This window comes from Camelus ferus, chromosome 11 (genome assembly GCF_009834535.1).
Source record: "Camelus ferus isolate YT-003-E chromosome 11, BCGSAC_Cfer_1.0, whole genome shotgun sequence".
Taxonomy (NCBI): Eukaryota; Metazoa; Chordata; class Mammalia; order Artiodactyla; family Camelidae; genus Camelus; species Camelus ferus.
The window spans coordinates 51477619-51495975 of NC_045706.1; the positions used below are offsets into that span (position 1 = coordinate 51477619).

The 18357-nt window shown below is 48.8% G+C and overlaps 2 long non-coding RNA genes across 22 annotated transcripts in view; one reads left to right on the forward strand and one right to left on the reverse strand.

Annotated features, from left to right (window-relative positions):
- LOC106729375 overlaps positions 1–18357 on the forward strand; it is a 140317-nt gene that overhangs the window by 96710 nt on the left and 25250 nt on the right. The window lies entirely within an intron of this gene.
- Positions 11990–18069, reverse strand: LOC116667306. Its single transcript, XR_004324195.1, has 2 exons — positions 17319–18069; positions 11990–12647 (listed from the first exon to the last, which is right to left on the reverse strand). It is a non-coding gene; the product is annotated as an uncharacterized LOC116667306 (long non-coding RNA).

The following is an 18357-nucleotide window of genomic DNA, read 5'->3' on the forward strand; positions in this document are numbered from 1 at the left end:
AGCCAGAGTGCAGGAGCCCACTGTCTATTAGCTGAGTGCCCAGCTCAGTCCCTGGCAGGCGGCAGGTGCTCAGTGGATGTTTGCTGATTGTGCCGATGCACCAAGGCGCTGGGAGATGAGGGGAAGTGGCTACACCTTTGGGCACGGGGAAAAAGAGGCTGACATATTCACCTACCACTTGTTTCAGCCCTTGGCGTTGGCCAGTGTTTCCCAAAGTGTGCTCTGTGGAACCCCAGTGCTAATAGGTTAGGGATGCTAATAGATGTTATGTGGGAAAAGGGTTCTGAGGTCAAATGAGTTTGGGGACTATTGGACGAAATAAAGGTAAATGGGTTTCCTGACTTCAGGACTCTTAAGCACTTTTAAGATGTGAATATGAATTATAAATCCAAGAGGGAGCTTATGTTTTAAAAACTTTCCCGCACTTATCTGACCATGAAACTCAGTTTTCAAATAGAGCAAGGGTTCCACTCTTTGGGAAACAACGGCATAATCTCACATCTATCAGAAATGGAAGGGATTTTGGAGGACATTTAGTGCAACACTCTCTCTTCACAGAGGAGGCAAGAGATGGGAAGACCAGAGAGGGAAAGGGATGGAGTGCAGGAAACACAGCAACTCTGATGAGTTGGGACTTGGGCTGAAATTCAGCTCTGGCCTCTAGGACATTTGCTGCTTTCGGTCTTGACCTCTGTGGTTCTCAACCCTGGCTTGTCAGGCCTACTTTGCTCACTTGCAGTCTTGGAGTCACAGAACCTTGGACTTGGAAAGCCCTCAGAGACGTGGAAGTACCACTCCTAACACCACTTTCTGTTTCTAGCCCCAGCTTCCTGCTATGAGCCAGCTCTGGCTTATAACCTGTACCAGGGAGTCCAGTGCTCCCCTCTACACCACCCTCCCTGCCCCTCTGCCCCTCCCAGGTGTAGGTCTTCCTGCCCCAAAACCCTGGTTTTCAAAGTGTGGTGGTCCCAGGCTCAGCAATGTCAATACCACTGGGAACTTGCTAGAAATGCAAATTCTGTGGTCTAACTTCAGACCTACTGAATAAGAAACTCAGCAGGTGGAGGCCAGCAATCTGTGTTTAACAAGTCCCTAGGTGCTTTTGACCCCTGCTAAAGTTCACGAACCACTGCCCTGAACCATACTAACTCAGCCCAAGCAGCTCCAGGCAAAGGCCTTCCCTCAGGCTCCCCAGCCCTCAATAAGCAGAGCAGGCAACCTCCAGGATCTCAGTAAGGATCATGGAAAACCCCAGACACAAAATCTTTAGAGAATCTTACAGCTCAGTGGGTTCCCACCACTTGAACTTGGTGTCACCTAAGCTCTGAAGTTAATTTACACACAGCATCATTTCATTAACTGGTCTAATTGATGCGATTTTACAAAACAGATCTGGGTGGGGGTGTGGTTCGGGGTCCTGCTGTATCTATCAAACACCTCACCTCTGAAATAAATCACAGCAGGAGGAGGGCTGTGTGAAGCCTGTTTTGGGGGATCTGGAAATGTCTGAGTCTCACCTCAGTCCACTTAAGCTGAGGTGGGGTCTTTTCAGTGCATCAAGAGAATTGCTTGGACTGAGCTTAGTAGCTCGATCCTGGTACATTTTGCTCCCAAATCGACCTGCTTCCTGGATTTCTATCAATGTGGGCATGACTCAACAGTGACCTCAGAGATGTCACACTAAATGATTCTCAGGAATGCCATTGTGCAATGCAAGGTCTGTGTGGCCAAAAGTGACGGTCCTGGGACCCCCCACTCTCTTCACTCAGAAGGAGGACAACCCCCTCTTTCCTACTCTCCACCCACTCCTGGCACTACAGGTGGACAGGCAGCCCCTCAAAAGTGCCCATTGGAAGGTTGGCTGGGATAGGGTGGGCTGCTGTGTGCTGCAGCCCTGTAAGTCTCCTGTGCTGTATCTCCTGTCACAGTCCTGTGCTCTGGGGGAGGGTGTAGATAATGTGGACACCCACTCCCCCACCCACCCACCCACTCACTCATGCGGGCAGCAGTGCCAGCTGCTGTGGCAGCCTTCCATCCATCCTCGTCATTCAGGGGCCTCTGAAAGTATGCCTGTCAATATAATGCACAGCCTGTTGAGGGGAAGTGACATTTTGAATAGTGGACACTTTTCTGGGAGCATTCATCCTAGGTCAGCCTCATGATAAATAAATACATTTGGCGTTTGAAGTCAGCAGGCAGGATACAATGACCGAAAGCTGGCACAGATGCACATACCATGAGGCTGGGTTGACGGGATGGAGGTGGGATGTGCGAGAAAGGGGGAGGGGAGGGTGCAGAGAGCAGATTTGGGGGAGAATTTATTTCCCTTCTCCCTGGCGCCTCAAGGGAAAACAGGAAGCAAAAGATGCTGCAATTTCCCTTTATCCCTGAACCACAAGAAGAGTCCCTTCTTCCCATCACCCTGTCTGCTCCGCATCTGCCCTTCTCCCCCCCAAAACCCCAGTCCGTATCTTAATTACCCCTAACAGTGCCCTAAACAAAGTATTTATAAGGCTTACTGCGTTTGTCTTCCCATTCCTATTAATAAAGTCTGGGAATGGAGGGAAGAAATATGGGTGGGTGACAGGGTTTTTAATGGTGCCTCACCTTAAATGCATTTTAAAATATGTAAATCAATAAAAAAATTATTTGTAATAGCAGCCTAAGAGTGCTGGTTAGCCTGGCGCAGAGTGAAATGCATGCTACAAGCCCTATTACCATACATCCTGGGAGCTGTAGTTAGGATTAATCTGTCAAAGGGGATGGTTTAGTGTTGATGAATATGACATGTGACCATTAACGATGTTGATTTTATCTCCCGAGATTAGCATGATTTACTTCGGATGGATAATAATGTCATTTGCTTGATGCAGTAGATCTGTTTACGAGCTGATTAAATTGTAAGGCCTTGCCTCATTTCATGCTATTTGGTTTACAGCTTCATTACCACAATCACAAAAGCTGGGGAAATGTCCCACATTCCATGTCACAATAAATCACCGCTTCATGTTGCTGGGATGGATTTTAGCAGTTCTGCCCAGCATGGACCATTCTTGGCTCCCCACTAATCTGTGATCCAGAATACGTTAGGGGGATCTTCGGGAACACTGGAATGAGAGGGGGCAGGAATCCTATCGGATCTTTTAATTGAGATTAAGGAAGTCCTTGAGTAATTAGCTGTAACAAATTACATTATTATTTAGACAGTGAAGTCACTGTTTTTGTTGCAGGGATGATTACCGTAAATACACAGAAAAGTGACACTCAAGGAACCAGAGGGAAGCCCCCAGGCAAATTTCATTTTCACCCTGTTATCCTTTACTCTGAGAGAAGGGTGATCTGAATGCAAGGACTGTTGGGGGCCTGTGCATCAGGTTCTCAACACCCCCATGCTTCTTCAAAGTGGATCGGGAGCGGGTGTGCACCATGTACCCACAGCACAGCACCATCCACCTTGGTACCTCGGCACCTCAGGGTGGGATGTGCTGAAGCACAGGGAAGAGAGGAGGGCGCCTGGCACCTGGGTCAGAAGAGAAGCGTGTAAACCGCAGGCCTGTTCACTCCACGTGCATCCTGAGTGACCTGGCAGTGGGATGATCTGCTGTGTGCATGGGGGAGAAGGAGGGGCCTGTTTACCCCTCAAGAGGCTAGGGAGGCAGAAAACATGGGCCCAAAGTATCTGTGTTTCTAACAACACCTAAGGGTTTTTGAATTCTTACCAACTGCCAGGTTCTGTTCTCACCACAGATACCACCCCATAAGGTTGGTATTATTATTCTCATCCCACGTTACAGATGAGGAAAGTGAGGCTTTGGGTTGGAGGAGGAGGCTGAGTGATGTGCCGAAGGTCACAGAGCTGGTCAGGAGAGTTGGAATTTGGACCCAGGTGAGGGGCCCTGGAGCTTGGCCTAGTACCTATATGCTGAGGTTGTCGTTTGGCTTCGAATGAGGCCATTTCAGCAAAGGGCAGAGCAGGGGTGGATTTTCAGGACTTTTGCTTCTTACTCCTGAATTGAAACCTATGATCCTGAATGGGTCCTGTCTGCAAAGAACTTAGGGTCAACTGTAATCAGGAGCACTGGGGCCAGGTCTTAAATAGGGACTCGAGTAAGATTTTGTCATGAGCAGAATTACAGAAGACATTAAGACTGTACTTCCTTGAGGCCAGGTCTTTAGAAATAAAAAGCAATCATTTCAAAGGTGGCCTCTCTCTGCGTCTCGGCTCAGCACCTCCCCAGGACACTAATGGGTAAAGGGGATAAATTGTGGACCACTGAGAGCTCTGCAGACGAGGTCATCACATTCCAAAGCTCTGTGTAAATTAACCTCAAGTGTCTTCGTCCCTTAACCACAGCTCATCACGGTCCCCTTATGGCAGAGGCTGCAGTAGCCCTCCAATCTCCATTCGCCTTTTCCCCTGTACTAGAACCTAATTTATAATTGGTTTTAACAAGATAAGGACTACATTTCCCAGCCTCTTTTGCAGCTAGGTGAGCCATATGACTAAAATGGAAACCATTTATTAAGCATTTATTCTGAGCCAGGCCTTGTGCTAAGGGTTGGTTGGGATAAAGATACTTAAAGTGTGAGCCCTGTCCTCAGTCAGCCAGGCTGCCAGTTTGCCCATCAGTCATTGATCTGGCCATCTGTCCTGTGCTTAATTGATCTATCAATCAACCAGCATTTCTACTTGGTCAGTGGCCAGACCTTTGTCCCATCAGGCATTGGTCCTAGTACTGAACTCTCAGGGTGCATGAGCGGGGACTTTGTCCACAGTCCTGGATGTGTACTGTTGGATGCCAGGCATAGGGATAAGCCTCCAAGAAATCAATATACCCTTATCTTACACCATATACAAAAATTAACTAAAGACTTAACTATAAGACTTGATGTCATAAAATCCCTAGAAGAACCCTTAAAGATAAAGCTCTTTGACAGTTGGTATTGGCAGTGATTTTTTTTTGACTTAACACCAAAAGCACAGGTAACAAAAGCAAAAATGGACAAGTGGAATTACATCAAACTAAAAAGCTTCTGTATAGCAAAGGGAACAATCAACAAAATGAAAAGGCAACCTGTAGAAATGGGAGAAAGTATTTGCAAACCATGTGTCTGTTAAGGGATGAATATCCAAAACATGATGAACTCATACAACTCAATTGAAAAAATACAAATAACCCATTTAAAAATAGACAAAGGACATGAATAGACATTTTCCCAAAGAAGACACACAAATGGTCAAAAGGAAGGTGAAAAGCACTCAGCATCACTAATCATCAGGGAAATGCAAATCAAAACCACAATGAGATATCACCTCACGCCCATTAGGATGGCTGTTATCAAAAAGATGAGATAACAAGCATTGTTGAGAATGTGGAGAAAAGAGATCTCTTTACACCCTTGCTGGGAATGTAAATTGGAACAGCCATTATGGAAAATGGTACGAAGGTTCCTCGAAAAATTAAAAGTAGTATTAAAATGAAAAGTTCCTCAAAAAATAAAAAGTAGTATGATCCAGCAATCCTACTTCTGGGTATCTGTCCAAAGGAAATGATGTAGAAAAAAAAACCCACAAAGGAAATGAAATTGATATCTTTAAAAGACAGATGCCATCCCATGTTCATTGTAGTACTGTTCACAAGAGCCACAATATAGAATCAACCTATTGTCTGTGAATGGATGAATGGACAAAGAACGTGTGTGTATACACACACACACACACACACACACACACACACACACACACACAACACGCCATGGAATATTGTTCAGCCATAAAAGGAAATCCTGCTATTTGCAGTAATGTGGATGAACCCGGAGAATATACTAAGTGAAATAAGGCAGACACAGAAGGACAGACACTACATGATACCATATATATAGTGTGAAAGAGTCACTCATGGAAGCAAAGAGTAGAATGCTGGTTGCTTGGGGCTGGAGGGGGTGGAGGAAATGAGGAGGTGGGCAAAGTGTCCAGGCTTATAGTTATAGGGGATCTCATGTACAGCATGGTGATTATGGTCAATAATACTGTATTATATACCTGAAATTTGCTAAGAGAGTAAATCTTGAGTGTTTTCACGACACACACACACACACACACACACACACACACACACACACACACACAGTAACTATGTGAGGATGGATGTGTTCGCTAACGTGATTGTGGTGAGCATTTCACAGTGTACCCAAATAATGCTCTGGCTTTGTGTGCTTGCCTCCCTACCAAAGACCCCCACTGCCATCGCCATTAGTGCCTTGTTGGCCATTGAAGCCAAGACCACGCTGAGGTCTCTTGTTCCCCCAGGACATGGTGCTTCTAACCACTTCCCCAGCCCCAGCCCCCTGGGTCTTGCCCCGGGGGGTCCTCTGTGACCCTCATCCTCTGTCTTCAAGTTTGACGTTTGTTCCTTTTACAGACATCCTAAGGGGAAATGAATATATTAAAGGGGACACGGAGACCTTTCCATCCCTTGTGTTGGAAGGACCCCAGCTCGCCTACCACCTCTCTGCCACCAGACCACCTGCTTGGCCCTCTGGGGATGGAGAGAGTAAGGGTGCAGTCTGGGAATGTCCTTTGTAGGGGGGACTGTGGGGCCAAGCCAGGGGCCCAGACTGAAGGGTGCCAGAGAGGTGGCTGTGGTGGGGGTCCAGAGGCAGTTAGCTGGGGCTAGGAACACAGCTAAAGGGACATGTCATGGCAGGAGAAAGGACAACAGGAAGAGAAGTATGGGGATGGGCAAGGTCAACCCAGGGTCACCCCTTTCTGTGTGGTTTGGGACTTTCTCCTAGGAAGGGAAAAGGGGTTCTGTCCTGTGTCAGTTATCTATTATTATAAAAAAAAGACTTCAAAATTTAGTGCTTAAAACAATAACACTTATTTTGTTCATGAATTGGCATCTTGGGCAGGGCTTTGTGGGGAGGGCTTGTCTTTGCTCCACTCAGGGTCACCTGGGGCAGCCTGAAGGCTGGGGGCTGGAATTCTCTGAATCTTGTCACTGCACGCTGGTGGCTGATGCCACTGTTGGCTCGGACTTCAGCTAAGGCTGTTGCTGCATCTGTATGTGGCCTGTCCATGTGGCCACTTGGTTTCTTCACAGCACAGGGTTCCCAGGGTGAGCATCCCTAGAGGAGGTGGCGTCGCCTGTCCTGACAGCCTCAGAAGTCACATAGCATCACTTCTGCTCTTGTCACAGGCCTGCCCAGAGTCAAGGGGAGGGAGAGTAGATCCCAGTCACCGAGATAGGAGTGTCAACTTCATAGTGCAAGAGAAGTACATGGTATGGGATATACTGGTGCCACTATCTTTGGAAAAATACTATTGGCAGAAGATATGGAAGCAGCCTAAATGCCAATCAGCAGATAAATGGATAAAGAAGAATACAATATCCTCTACTGTACATATAGACAATGGAATATTGGTCACAGAAAGAATAAAATTCTGCCATTTGCAACAATGTAGATGGACCTACAGAGTATTATGTTTAGTGAAATAACTCAGACAGAGAAAGACAAATACCCTAGGTTACCGCTTATATGTGGAATCTAAAGAATAAAACAAATGAATGTGTATAGCCAAACAGAAACAGACTCACAGTTACAGAGAACAAACTAATGATTGCCAGCGGAGAGAGGGCAGGGGGGAGCAGGGAGGTAAGGGTAGGGGATTAAGAGATACAAACTACTAGGTAAAAAGTAAATAAACAACAAGGATCCATAGTACAGCACGGGGAACTACAGCCATTATTTTGTAATAACTTTAAATGGAGTATAATCTATAAAAATATGAATCATTATTTTGTACACCTGAAACTAATACAACATTGTAAATCAACTTAATTCGATTAAAAAAGAAAGAATTTTTTAAAAAAGAAAAAAGCTATTGGCAAAGTGACTGCTCCTCCTAAGCCTTCCTCAGGAGTCTCAGGCTGCACATTTAGTCCAGTTTTCTTCTATTTTTTCTCCCTGGGCCCACATCCCTCACAGCCCCGGTTCCAGCTTTCTCTTCTGCTTACTCCTCACAAATGTACATCTCCAGCAGGCATGAGAAGTTCATCTCATACAAAAGCTGCACTCTATACCTCCTGGCCAAAGCCTGCTCTCCCTTGGAACTTCTTCCAGGTACCTGGAGGTGGCAGACTCCTGGTTAGCCCAACATCCTCAAATCTGTTTTCCCATTCTTCCTCGCACATGGCGACTGGGGCGGAAACTACATTACAGCCTCCCTTGCAGCTGGGTGTGGCCAGGTGACTATGAACAACTTCCTCATTTGTTCAGAAGGACATCACTTGCCCTGGACTTCCTCCCTCTCCTCTTCCCACGGGTGGAAATTGTGTCCGTATTTAATCACCCCAATGAGCACAATATCCTAAGGGATGAAGGAGCACCAAGATGGAAGGCACTTGGGTCCCTGGTTGACATCATGTAGCAGAGCAGCCTCACCAGCATGGATAACAGAAGCCCGAGAGAAACTTCCGTCTGATTTAAGTCTCTGTATTGGCGGGGTGGGGCTCTTTGTTACAGCAGTGTAGCCCGATTCCATAGGCTAAAGAACTCAGGAATAAATTTGCCTTTACTCTCTCCTTTAAGCCGCTGCCCTTCACGGAGTCCAGTCCATTCTCTCCTCACGGCCCCCTGGGACTGTCCTCACTTTGCCTGTCCTGTAGCCTCTCCCCTGCTTCCAGCTCTCACTTTCTCCTGTCTGAACCACCTGATGTCTTGGTCTGTTTATCTCCAGTCTCATTGCTCCATCCCATAATGGTACTTCTCCGCTCAAAGACCTCTAGTGGCTCCCCATTGCTGATCAAAGAACAGGACACCAAATGTTTCCATCACATTCCTACCCACTCCCTCTGCCACCGCCCCACCCCTACTGAACACCCTCATGGGCTGCCCTGCCTCCATGACTTTGATCCTCTCTCCCTCCTCCTGGTTTCCCACATCCCCCACTTCCATCTGTCAAATGCCTATTCATTGTCAAAGCCCAGATCAAGTGCTATCTCCTCCCTGATGATTTCCACATCATCCTAACCGAATTAATCCCATGCCTCCACTGATTATAGCCCTTATCACAGCCCACCTTAAGGCAGCCGTTTTTCTGTGACCCACTAGATGAGATAGTAAGTTATTTGAGAACAGACACCATGTCCTAGTCATCTTCCCACTACCTCCATGCCTAAGAGGATGCTGTGTATGCAGCAGGTACTCATTGCATGAACACTCGCCATGAACACTCACTTTCTTTTTTCTTGTTTGTTTTTTTGGGGAGGGGGTAATTAGGTTTATTTATTTATTTATTGTAACAGAGGAGGTACTGGGGATTGAACCCAGGACCTCGTACATGCTAAGTGCACACTCTACCACTGAGCTATACCCTACCCCATCACACACTTACTTTCTGTGTCTGGAGGATCATTGCTCTGACTTAGCAGAGGTTTCGCCACAGGTGACCAAGGTTGCCTTCCCTCTTGGGGACTTCCCCAGGGAACCCCGATGGAGGCAGGAGGAGCTGCCCTTCCCACATTTCCCTGAGGAGGGGCTGGGGAAGGAGCAGCCGTGGACTTGCTGTCAGCTCTGAGAGCAGTACCTGTCAGTTGAAGTACACAGGTTTTATGGGCATGGGCTTTGGAGTGAGACAGCTCTGGCCTTGAATTTCAGCTCACTGCTCGTTAGCTGTGTGACTTCAGGCATGTTACCTAACTTCTCTGAATCTCAGTTTTCTCTTTTACAAAATGAGAGTAATATAGCACTTATCTCCTAAAGATCTTGTAGGGATTAAAAAAAAAGATAATATAGATAATTATAAAGCTCTTGGCACAAGGCAAATGTTCTCTAAATGGTAATAATCATAGTAATCCAATTTCCTGTCTGTGCTCTGAAACTTTTTCTGGTGAGAATGCCCCGGAGAAGGCTCCACTCTAGGCCTGGCCCACTGGAATCCTTGCTGTTGGGTGGGGTTTCCCTATGGACAAAGATCAGAGAATGTGCATTGGTCCCAGCTGGGCACTTTGCTGGGTGCTCCCAGAAGGTGGAGGAGAAGGAATGGGGCTGGTATCTAGTGGGGATGGAGGGAGGGGCCAGCTGCCTGTAGCTAACCCCAAAGAGCCAGGGTTAACCAGACATGGCTGGCATCAATAGCTAAGGGTCCAACAGCTGGGGTACAGAGCTGGACAGACAGGCTGCTGAAGCTTCTAGGTAGCTAAGGACCCCCTATGTCAGGTGGGCTACCAGAATCATCCCCCAGTGGTCAGTCTGCTGTGGTATAAAGAATCTGGACCCCAGATGACCAGGCTTGGATTCCAGGAGAGGGATGGTGCTGAGGGCAGCTGGAGCCTGGATATGATGGTGTCATTCTCCCTAAATAACCCACACACTAAGCCTCAGGGCAGCAGACCACACCCAAATCCTCCTCACCGGCTGGAAGGAAGACCCCTTCTTCCCATGGATTTGGGGCCTGGGTGGCTGGATCTACAGGCTGCAGTTACTTGAGTAGGACTAAAAGAAGTGGGTCCAGTGGTGTGCAGGTGAATGCTTAACAAACAGCTCTCTGGGGGGGAAGCCTTCACTTACAGTGTCTGCCAATTGCTTTGGTGCAAATACTCCCACCATGGTTGATTTCAAGCTATCAACATAACACCACAGAGCGAGGAGTCAGAAAGTGATGTGTGCAGTTGGCTCTTGTGAGCCTTATGAACTGATTGTAGCACACTACTGGTGGGCCTGACACCTGCATTAGAGTTAGGCAGATTTGCATGGCCTCAGTGTACAGAGAGGTAAAGGCCACCATGCAGTGGTGAAAAGCACAAAAATAATGGCTATGGAGTCTACTAGCCTATAACAGAATCCCAGCTCTGCCACTTCCTGGCTGTGTGATTCGGGGCAAGTCACTTTACCTGTCTGTGCCTCAGTTTCCTCATCTCTCAAGTGGGGCCAGTGATGTTGCCCATGTCATAGAGTTATTTGTGAAGGTTGCACAAGTTAACCTACCTGGTGGTAGGTTGACATAAATGTTATTTATTAAAGTTAGTCACACAGAGTAGTTGGAATGTCGCCCTGGTCAGAAAAGTTTAGAAAGGAAAACCCAGAGTCCCTCAGGGTGTTTCCCCAGGGCATGCACTTTTTATATTTAAATCTTTCAAGATCAAAGATTTAAAATCTGCAGGCTCATGAACTACCTGAAATTATTTTTCCAATGTTGAGTATGTGTACTTATTTCTGTAAAGAAGGGTCTTTGCTTTTATCAGATTCTAAAAAAAAAAAAAAATGCTGTGGTTTCTGCATCCTTCCTTCAACCCACAGAGGGCTTAAGAGCTAGTGATGTGGAGGGTATAGAATTTCCACACCACAGGAATTGCTCTTGGAGGATGCAGAGGAGAGATGTTTATAAAGCGTGTGAACGAAAAATGGCAGAGACACAGAGAGACATGCAAAGAGGTCAGTCCAGAACTCCAAAATGTCTCTCCCTTTTTGGTGCCAAGGAAGCTTCCAGCAAGAGGGCAACCAAACTGCTCACAGTCACACATTCTTGTTCCTGCTTTCTCCTTACCCCTTCCAGTCCTAGGAGTCTTCCTTTTCCCCAGCCTCCTTCCCCTGCCCACACTCTCCAGGAGCCAGCATAGGTGTGTCCAAGGGCCACCGCTGCGGGGGTGTATGGAGGCATGATTAAAACTCACTTGAGTGTTGCTGTGATTCCAGGATGGCTCTTGTGTTCTTTTTAGCTGTGTCTTGTTTCGTTTAGGGTTCTGTAGTTACACTATATTTATTTAAGGTAAGGCTAGCGCAAAGTTGATTTAGCATTGGTCTGCCTTTGTTTTGTGTTGGAGGCTGTATTCCATTTTTCCCCCAATAACACGGAAGTGGGTGGGAATTTACAATGCTACTTCCTTTCACCCTGTGGGTTTTGTTTTTGTTGTTGTTGTTTCCAAAGATGATCCCTTTTTCCTGTCTTGGTATTGTGTGTGGTGTGCAAGGCCAAAATGAACAGGTCTCTAACCAAAGGGCTTTAATAGGGATGAAAATTACTTTTGACAATCCCACTCTAAATCATTGCAGTGTGCAACTCTAGGCACCTAAAAGGAACAAGAATTACAACTTCTGAGGGCTTATCAAGTATCACCCTTGCCCACTTTATCAACAAGAATCCGTGGTTTAGAGGTACAAGTCACCAACCAGTGACCCCCTGGAAGGCCACCAAGAGAGCTCTCTCCTGACTCCAGTCCTGGGTGACCCTGTCTATGCAGGAGAGTCTGCTAATGTTCTATCCCAACTCCCACCCTTCTGGCTCCCCTGAGTAACAGAACCCTGAATTTATTTGAGGCAGCAGTGTACCCAGCTAAACATTACTTTCTCCAGCCTCCCTTGCAGGGAAGCATGGCCATGTGCCTCAGTTCTCCTCAATGAGGTATAAGCTGAGGAGTTGTCTGTGGATTCCAAAAAGGCTCATCAAAAGGGAGAGGACTCTTCTACTTCATTTCACTCCTCCTTCTTGTTGTCTGGAATGAGGTGATGGTAGCTGAGCTCAAGCAGCCATCTTGGACTCAGAGACAGCGTGAGGATGAAAGCTTCCTGGTTGGGTTGGCACAGCTGAAGACAGAGGATCCTGGGTCCCTGATGACTGAGGGTCATTCTTAGCCTGGGCTGTTCACCTCCAGACAGAGAGAAGAAAACATTAATCTTCTTTAAGCCACTCTTTAAGGGTCTTTGTTATTGTCAGCAAATGCAATTTCTAACCTATGCGTGGAAGCTTGCCAGGCCGCGTTTCGTGCCACGGGTAAAGACATCCAAAGTTTCTCTGAGGCCACTGCTACTTCTGCTATTCTCTTTGGAAGAATCATGCTACCCCAGAAGGCCCAATTCTTTTGTATCTTTTCCTTCCTTCTGTGTTTTGTTTTTGTTTTCCTATCTCTTCCCTCCTCTCCCCCCACTTCCTTTCCTTTCTTTTCCTTCCTTCCCTCTAACATTTATTGAACATTTCTTATAATCCAGGTACCAAGCTAGCTGCCAAGACTAGAAATAGAAATAGGTAGAGGAGACAGCCCCTCCTCCCCAGTGCTTCAAGAGTCCAGGCTGTGAGGAAAATGTAAAGAGAATATGATTGGGATGGATAGGTGCTACAGGAGCAAAGAGAAGAACATTAAATCCAATGGGAAGGACCCGGGGGGCTTCCAGGAGGAGGTGACACTGGCCTGAGATTTGAAGCAGGAGTTTTGAGTTGCTGGTAATTAGGAAAAGAAGGCAGAGGACAAAGATCCCAGGTACAGGGACTCGTACAGCACAGTACAATGGTTAAAGGACTTGTGCTCTGGAGCACAGACATATGACTTCTCTCTAGTCCTCAGTTTCCTTACCTGTAAGAGGAGGATAGTAAATAGGACTCAATGAGTGCCTGGAAGAAAGCGTGCAACACATACTGCTTATTAACATTATTATTATTGGTAAACGTGCTGCCCATAGTATGCATAGGCCTATATTAATTTTGGAGACAAGTTTCACAGAGGCCATTAATGCCTTGTCCATAGTCACACAACCACAAGAGGCACCACTCAAACCCCAGTATCCTCATCCCTAGTCCAATGGCCTTTATACCTCTACCTTCTACCATTGCATTAAGTGCCAAGGGAATGCAAAGTAAGGGAAAGATCAGTGTGTTGGGGAGGGGGAAGCCTGGAGGGCTTCCTGGAAGAGATGAGTCTTGAGAGAATTTTGAGGGAAGGGGGGGGAGGAAGGCATTCCAGGGAAGTAGTGAAAGATGAGCACCATCAACCAAGGTGCTGGGGGGCCAGCTGGCTGGCAGAGCATCTGAATTGTGAAGACTGGTGAGACATAAGGTATAACAGGCCAGGTCAGAAGATGAACCATGGTTATAGGCACTCTGATGGCCAGATGGTAGGGTGAGAAGTTGAGCCAGCGAACCCCAGGGAGTCAGTTAGTCCTTGAGCAAGAGGGCTGGTCATAATGAAACGATACTTTAGGAAGAGAAGAAGGAAAGAAATCTGTCTTTACTAAGAGCCAGTATGGGCCAGGCAGTAGGTTGGGAAGTTTCACTTTAATTATTTCATTTGACCCTCACAATAACCGTATTAGGTTGGTATCAATGTCACCGTTTTACAGATGAGAAAACTGAGGTCCAGATAAGCTGAGTCATAGAGTTGAGTCAGTGGTGGAGCTAAAAGTTCAATTTAGATCAGCCTGACCCCAAATTTGTGCTCTTTGCACTGCACCATGGGGCTATAAACTGTTTGCACTCTCAGAATGCCCCTTGCACTGTGGGTGTCTCCATCTGGCACTGCTGCCTCACCAGGGGCTTGAGTCTTTTTGCAGCCCAGACACCCCTGGGTGAGCCCTGGGGTCACACTGGGCAGAGGGGGCTCAGTATCCCCGGAACTTTGGGGGATCTCCTCCAGCACAGGGTAGAGTGAAGTGCTAGGGCTCTGGGTCTGATAGAAATGCATTCGAATCCCAGCTTTGACGTGCACTAACTGAACTTGAGCCTCAACTGAAGGGGGCAGCAGGATGAGCCCTAGATCGGGAGCCTGGCTGGAAGTGACAAACAACTGAGGAAGTGAATAAGATGTCTGTATTCACTTCAAATTAATGGGGTAGGGGAGGCAAGTTGGAGCCAGTATAGAGGAAACAAGATAGGGTCAGTTGCTAACTGTTGAGGCTGGATGATGGGTTTACAGGGTCTAGGATACCATTCTCTCTGCCTCTGTGTATGTTTGAAAATCTCCATAATAAAATGTAAAATAATAATAATAATAATAATAATAATAATAATAATAATAATAATAATAATAATAGCAATGATACTGAGAACTTAAAAGAAAAATAAAAATTAGTCCACCACACTCTCTCCCAGCTGAATCAGTCTCTGCCTTGTAGGCATTGTTCTGCTTTAAAATCTCCTCATTTGAGAGCATTCTCACCTCCAAGATAAGAATCTCTGTGTAGACTCCATCCCTCACTAGCTATGTGACCTCAAGCTAGTGTCCTTCCCCTCCTAAGCCTCAGTTTCCTCATCTGTAAAATGGGGGTAAAGAGTCTAACAACCTAATGGAATTGTTGCAAAATGTAAATGGGATAATACAGGGTAATATGTTATAGTCCATAACAAAGTGAATGGGTCAGCCTGAGCTTTGCAGTCACTCTGAGCACTACCAGGTGTCTAGCCACAGTAGGTGAGGAACCCTGAGCATTATGTGCAGAAGAGGCCATCTGATGGCCTTGCAGGGACAGGCCTCACCTTCTGGGCAACTTTTGCACGTTTTCCAAGGGACAGGGAATTCAACCAGAAGGGCTTCTTCATCTGCCTTTCCTTACTGCTTAAAGACCAGCTGGCATAAAGACACCAGGGTCACTTAGTGTCACTACTGAGTGAGGTACAGATGGGAGCAGAGGTTGAATAGAGGGAAAGGCTTGGGCTTTCTCTGCTGCCCTTGCCCCTGGCTTCCAGGACTTGGCCTCACTTTCTCCATCTATGTCAGGGGTGAGTAAAGAGATGGACAGCCCTTGGCAAGGGGTAGGTCCTAGGAAATAATCAGAGCAATGAGAGTGAATGAATGCATGAATGTATGGCGACCACTTCCTTGTGACAGACAAGGTGACCTGTCGGAGCCTTGATGGTTGCGATGGGAAGCTTCCTGGGTTGGGGAGGGACCAGTGACACCTGGGCCAACTCTTCTGGGGTAGAGAAAGAGAGCAAGGGGAATACAACAGCAGAAGCTAAAGCGGGTGGAAAAGCACGGAGGATATGGTTCTCAGCAGAAGAGGAGCGAAGAGCTACAAGGAGGAAACTGTCTCCTGGACACCACTCTTAAAACCGTGAGAAGGTGGAGGCCGGGGTCTCAGGATGACCACCCAGACGGCGACCTGCGCACTGGCCGGGGTTCCCGGTTTCCTGCCCGTTCAGCCGGGCTCCTCAGCGCCGCCTGGCGGACACGCCGCGCTCCGTTAGAGTTTCAGCGGCAGCAGGCCCGCACGTGGGGGAATCTCGCGGCAGTTAAGAAGACAGCGGGAGAGAGCCGGGGGCTTGTAGCGCGGATGGGGCTTCTATTCCCGGAGGGGGCGGGGGTCGCACCTGGCCTGGACCTGCGGCACATATTGGCATCTTCTCCTTACTAACCCGCGCCGGAGTGACTCAGTTCCATCCCACACGTCGGGGAACGCTTTCTTCCCCCCAACCCGGGCCCCCAGCTCCGGAATTTTGCTGCCTCCGAGTAGCTACTCCGGGAAGGAGATCTCATTAAAATTTAAAGGCGTTCTGAGCTTGATTTTTGTTAATAAAATACCAAGAGTGGGTGTGAAGGCACGAACATGCCCAGTTGGTTTCCCTGCTGGTCCTAGACCTGAAATTCCAGGGCTGGGGAATTTCTAGGTCCTTCCTGGCCCAAGTGGGTCCCGGTGAGCGAGGCGTGGCGGCCCAGGTACCCCTCTCCAAAGACGCGAGGCGAAGAAGGGCGAAGCGTCTGGGTCGGAGTGGCCAGGGGCGTGAGGCTGGTGCCTGTGAAGGATGAGCAAGGGCCTGGCTTTCACGTTGCAAGCTGTGGGCACTGGAGTCTGGAGGGACTCGAGCCACAACACTTCCTCGAACGTCCTCCTAGCCCATTTTGGGGGTGGTGGGGTGTCTGTCCGAGAGCCTGGGGGTGACAAGATGCCCCATCGGCCGAGGTTCTCAGTAAGTCAGGCCCAACCAGGCCCAGTTAGGCCCAGCCCAGCCTCTCTGAGGCGGACCAGAGTGGGAGCAGGGCTGCGGCGTCCCGGGCGCGATTCGGAGAGTGCGGGCAGGCGGCTTGGAGGCGCTGGAGGCTGCACCCTTCCGGATAGGAGGCACAGAGCCTGATTCTTCCTCTACCAAGTCCCTTTCAGGCGGTGGCCTGGGAGCTCCCCGCAGCGTCCCCGAAGTCGCTAGAGCTGCTTTGCATGCAACCCGAGAAAAGGCCCAGAAGGCGTGAGGCTGACGCTGGGAGAAGGGTGGAAAATCTCAGAGTCACCAACGCCCGAGCAAATGGCGGCGGGGGCCGCGCGGTAGACTGACCGAGACCCGAGGCCGAGGGTGGCCTCTGCGCGGCGGTGAGCTTACCGAGGCAGCAGGGGGAGCTTGACGCCGCGGGAGTCGGGTGGCTTAGATAACACAGACCCACCTGACCCCGGCGAGAGGAGAGTTTGGGGTGGCGCTCGGCGCCGCGACTCCGGGGTCCCGGGAACCCAGAACTCCCGCGGACCCAGCGGGGTAATCGCTCAAACAGCCAAAGAGCGGAGCTCCCGCCCGGGCCTTCAATATGAGTGTGTGTGATGGGGAGGGGGTGCTTGGAGCCTACCTCCTCAAGAAAGATTAGAGCTCTTCTCTGCCTGGTTCCTTGGGCGCTTCAGGCAGCTCAGCCCTGCCGCTCAAGTTGGGGAGAAGGGAACGGTGCGCACTGCAGGGATCCGCGCGGGGACTGAGGGGCCCGCCGCGCCTCTGCGGAGCGGAGCTTGCAACCCAGAACTGCACTTGGTTTCCACCTGGTCGCCTCAGCGAGGCCGAGAATGGGCGCCAGGACCTTCGCGGGACCGAATTGTTAGGGGTTTCCGGGTCCCGGGTCCTGGCGCGCTCTCCTGCGGCGCGGACTGGTATAGAGCGCTGGCTGCAGAGAAATCCGGACGCGGAAAAGCAGCCTCGGCGCCGGACTGCCGCGGGTCCCAACTCCGGGGAGAGGAAGCAGCCCGAGGGAGAGGCGGGTGGCTGGAAGGGGTCGGCTAGTGGCCGCTTCTGGCCCTCGGCAGGCAGAAAAAGAAAAGGGGAGCGAACTCACTTTCCTCCAAGTCACAACAGGGTTCCGGCGCGCTCTCCTCCCCAGGTCTGGGAAACAGGTTCCCAAGCGCCCTCCGACCCCTGTATCGATCCCGGCTGCCTGCCCGGGACAGGTCATGCTTGGAAAGCGAAGAGAGGGACAGCAGGTAGCGGCACCTCCCCCGAGCCGAGGTCGTGCGGGTGAGTCACGACCTGCGCCACTCTCTGCACAAAACGAAACCCAAACTCCCAAAAATCTCAAGAGGGAAAAAATTTTAAATCCTCTTTTTTCTCTTTCACTTTTAACAAACTGGCTGCTCAGAGAAAAATTAAAAACGAAATGAGCGATAGCTAAGGACGCTATCTTTCCAAATTATGAAATCCCCTTAAAAATTTTTCCCCTCCAAGGCCAGCCCCACTACTGGCCAGCCCTTCTGAAGCCTTTGCCTATTCCTGAAAATCACAGCAAAACAATCGTTAAGTGCGGCTACGGCTCTGGGCAGGAGTAGCCATGAGGCCCAGGGAACCCACAGCGGCTGAAATTGTCATGTTTTTCTTGTTCTTTAACCAAAAAATAAAAAAGATAA